The sequence below is a fragment of the Myotis brandtii genome, unplaced genomic scaffold, assembly GCF_000412655.1.
Source record: "Myotis brandtii unplaced genomic scaffold, ASM41265v1 scaffold655, whole genome shotgun sequence".
In the NCBI taxonomy this organism is placed as follows: domain Eukaryota; kingdom Metazoa; phylum Chordata; class Mammalia; order Chiroptera; family Vespertilionidae; genus Myotis; species Myotis brandtii.
The window spans coordinates 218,379-223,421 of record NW_005370542.1 but is presented as its reverse complement, the minus strand read 5'-3'; the positions used below and the strand labels follow the sequence as shown (position 1 = coordinate 223,421).

Sequence of the window (5,043 nt, the reverse complement as noted above, 5' to 3'; positions counted from 1 at the left end):
CCATCGCCAGCCAGGCCGAGGGACCCCACCTGTGCACCAATTCGTGCACCAGGTCTCTAGTGTTTCAATATGTGGCCAGGACAGACGGAAGGCTTTCATGGTTGAGCTACTGTTGGTCACTCGCTATGTAATTATAATGGTGGTGGTGGCTGCTCCTAGACCCATGGTCGGCAAACTGCGGCTCGCGAGCCACATGCGGCTCTTTGGCCCCTTGAGTGTGGCTCTTCCTAAGCCTTAGGAGTACCCTAATTAAGTTAATAACAATGTACCTACCTATATAGTTTAAGTTTAAAAAATTTGGCTCTCAAAAGAAATTTCAATCTTGATATTTGGCTCTGTTGACTAATGAGTTTGCCGACCAGTGGCCTAGGGGGTTGTGGCTACTATTCCAGTCATTGAAATTCAACCCCGTCTTCTCTTATTCATCCTGTTTGAATGAATGGGGCCACGGATTCCTTGATAATTTACGACGTTGCCGTCTTTATGGGAACCACTCATAAAACAGCATCAAAAGCTCTTCCTTTTACTGTGAGTTGTAAAATTCGAGGTAAAATCCTGTCTTGTCCCAGGCCCCCGCGGGCAGGGCTTTGTGAAAAATGGTCACATTACCACAGAGTGTGCGAAACCCGGAGGGGGCAGGATTTACAAGCTAAATTAAAAGTTAGAGAACCACCACGGAGAGTCCACACGATGAATTTCCAAATTATTAATATTACGGCCCAAAGTCTACATCACCTGGCCTGCCTTGACCCTGCCCAACCCTTTCTCTCTCTTACTGGGTACTGTTTACTCTTCCAGGCTCAGGTTGCAAAAAAAACAACATCTTTCTCCAGAAAATGTACTATTTGTTCCCAAACACAGAATTACCGGAAAGTCACATAAAACAAAAAAAAAAAACGGAGAGAAAGAAAAACATCCGCAATGCACGTTTCCTTCATCGCTGCTTTTATTACAATCTGCTTTTCTCTTTTTCTAACCTACACTTCTCATTTGTGACTTTGAGCTTCCCAGAAGTAGCGTCTGCCTACTCTTATAGGCCAGTAGGGGTTGTTTAAAGTATAATAAGTTTGTTACTTTCCAGGTTGAAGAAGGCATTTAGAATTAGTGCAGTTGAGCCCGGCCGGCATGGCTCCGTGGTTGAACGTCAACTGACAAACCAGGTCATAGAAGAAGGCATTTAGAATTAGTGCAGTTGAGCCCGGCTGGCGTGGCTCCGTGGTTGAACGTCAACTGACAAACCAGGAGGTCACGGTTCGATTCCCGGCCAAGGGCACAGGCCCGGGTTGCGGGCTCGATACCTGGTAGGGGGCGTGCAGGAGGCAGATCACCATCATCACCACCATCACCACCATCATTACCATCACCATCATCACCACCATAATCATCACCATCACCACCATCATTACCACCACCATCACCATCATCATTATCATCACCATCATCACCACCATCACCACCATCATTACCATCACCATCATCACCACCATAATCATCACCATCACCACCATCATTACCACCACCATCACCATCATCATTATCATCACCATCATCACCACCATCACCACCATCATTACCATCACCATCATCACCACCATAATCATCACCATCACCACCATCATTACCACCACCATCACCATCATCATTATCATCACCATCATCACCACCATCACCACCATCATTACCATCACCATCATCACCACCATAATCATCACCATCACCACCATCATTACCACCACCATCACCATCATCATTATCATCACCATCATCACCACCATCACCACCATCATTACCATCACCATCATCACCACCATAATCATCACCATCACCACCATCATTACCACCATCACCATCACCATCATTATCATCACCATCATCACCACCACCATCACCATTTTTATCACCAACAATACCATCATCATCATCACCATCATCATCTTTATCACCATCACTACCATCATCACCATCACTATCATTATCACCATCATCATCACCATCTTCATCACCATCACTACCATCACCATCACCATCTTCATCATCCTCATCACCATTTTCATCACCATCACCATCACCATCATCACCACCATCTCCATCTTTATCAACAGCAGCACTATCATCACCACCAGCACCATCACCATCACCATCTTCATCACCATCACTACCATCATCATCACCATCTTCATCATCATCACCATCACCATCACCATCATCACCATCATCACCATTTTTATCACCAACACTACCATCATCACCATCACCATCTTCATCACCATCACTACCATCATCATCACCATCTTCATCATCATCACCATCACCATCATCACCATCACCATCTTTATCACCATCATCATCACCACCATCACCATCACCATCTTTATCACCAACACTACCATCATCGTCATCACCATCTTCATCACCATCACTACCATCATCACCATCACCATCATCACCATCACCACCATCATCATCACCACCATCACCTCCACCTTCATCAATAGCAGCACTATCTTCATCATCATCACCATTTTCATCATCACCATCACCATCATCATCACCATCACCATCACCATCACCATCACCACCATCATCACCACCATCACCTCCACCTTCATCAACGGCAGCACTATCATCATCATCATCATCATCATCATCATCATCATCATCATCATCATCATCATCATCATCATCATCATCATCATCATCATCATCATCATCATCATCATCATCATCATCATCATCATCATCATCATCATCATCATCATCATCATCATCATCATCATCATCATCATCATCATCATCATCATCATCATCATCATCATCATCATCATCATCATCATCATCATCATCATCATCATCATCATCATCATCATCATCATCATCATCATCATCATCATCATCATCATCATCATCATCATCATCATCATCATCATCATCATCATCATCATCATCATCATCATCATCATCATCATCATCATCATCATCATCATCATCATCATCATCATCATCATCATCATCATCATCATCATCATCATCATCATCATCATCATCATCATCATCATCATCATCATCATCATCATCATCATCATCATCATCATCATCATCATCATCATCATCATCATCATCATCATCATCATCATCATCATCATCATCATCATCATCATCAAATCTCTTAAGTGCATGCAAAACAGTGAGCACAGAGCCAGGCACCAGTGAGGTCACTATAATATCCCCCCGAAAGTTTACTCATGATTAATGTGCCACCTATTCTTGAAGCTGTGTGCTTTCAAATGCCCCCTTTACATTCACAGGAGAGGCTTGCGTTTAAGAGAAGGTCCCATTTATCAAGCATAAAAGCGTCTAAAAAATTCAAGACAGGAAACGGACGCGCAGAACCCCAAGGGAAATACACAGCCTTAGGGCCGAGATTACATCCTGCAGCGAACACAGGAATAACAGAGCCAACGCTGGCATTGCTGTCGTGGGTCCTGCAATGTTAGTATTCCAGAGACAGCAACAAGGAGGCAGAGTTGTAAGCCCTTGTCCTGGATGCAAAGGAAGATAAATGCTGAGTCACATCTGTCTCGACCGCTTTTAACATCCTTGCAAAGCAACCTGACCCAACCCCACGGCTGGGCCTTTATCCACTAATGTCAGAGGCGGCCACGCTGGCCTAGAAATTCGAGGAAAATCCTGGGTAGGGCCTTGCCAACATCAGACGCCTGCTCTCTAAACGGAACTAACAAGCAAAATAGAGACCGACTTGCCCGGCGGGCATGGCTCAGTGGTTGAGCGTGGACCTATGAACCAGGAGGTCACAGTTCGATTCCACTCAAGGGCACATACCTGGGTTGTGGGCTCCATCCCCAGTAGGGGGCGTGCAGGAGGCAGCCGATCCACGATTCTCTCTCATCATGGATGTTTCGGTCTCTCTCTCCCTCTCCCTTCCTCCCCGAAATCAATAATCCGATATAATAAAACCCTAACATGCAAATTGACCGAACGGCGGAACAATCAGTTGCCATGACGTGCACTGACCAGCAAGGGGCAGACACTCAATGCAGGAGCTGTCCCCCTGGTGGTCAGTGCGCGCCAACAGGGGGAGCACTGCTCAGCCAGAAGCCAGGCTCACGGCTGGTGAGCCTAGCAGTGGTAGCGGGAATCTCTCCCGCCTCCATGGCAGGTGGACATCCCCCAAGGGGTCCCGGACCACCAGAGGGTGCAGGCCGGGCTGAGGGACCTCCCCCACCCTCTGCACAAATGTTGTGCACCGGGCCTCTAGTATAGCCTATATAATAAAAGGGTAATATGCAAACTGACCCTAACAGCAGAACGACTGGAAATGACTGGTCACTATGACACACACTGACCACCAGGGGGCAGACGCTCAATGCAGGAGCTGTCCCCCTGGTAGTCAGTGCGCGCCCACAGGGGGAGCACTGCTCAGCCAGAAGCCGGGCGCACGGCCGGCGAGCATAGCAGTGGTAGCGGGAATGTCTCCCACCTCCATGGCTGGTGGACATCCCCCAAGGGGTTCCAGACCGCCAGAGGGTGCAGGCTGGGCTGAGGGACCTCCCCCACCCTCTCAGTGCACGGTTGTTGTGCACCGGGCCTCTAGTATATCCTATATAGTAAAAGTGTAATATGCAAACTGACCCTAACAGCAGAACGACTGGGAATGACTGGTCACTATGACACACACTGACCACCAGGGGGCAGACGCTCAATGCAGGAGCTGCCCCCTGGTGGTCAGTGCGCTCCCACAGGGGGGCTCTGCTCAGCCACAAGCCAGGCTGATGGCTGCCAGTACAGCGGTAGTGGTGGGAGCCTCTCCCGCCTCCTTAGCAGCTCTAAAGATATCCAACTGCAGCTTAAGCCTGCTCCCCGCTGGCAAGTGGACATCCCCCGAGGGCTGCCGGGCTGCCAGAGGGATGTCTGATTGCCAGCTTAGGCCCAATCCCCTGAGGAGCGGGCCTAAGCCAGTAGATGGTCATCCCCTGAGGGGTCCCAGACTGCGAGAGGGCACAGGCCGGGCTGAGGGACCCCCCC

The 5,043-nt window shown here is 48.1% G+C and overlaps 1 protein-coding gene across 1 annotated transcript in view; it reads right to left on the bottom strand.

Moving 5' to 3' along the window:
• The window catches only part of STS (steroid sulfatase (microsomal), isozyme S), a gene marked incomplete at its 3' end in the record, with an annotated part of 34,574 nt that overhangs the window by 16,692 nt on the left and 12,839 nt on the right, over positions 1-5,043 (bottom strand). The gene's annotated exons all lie outside the window — the stretch shown is intronic.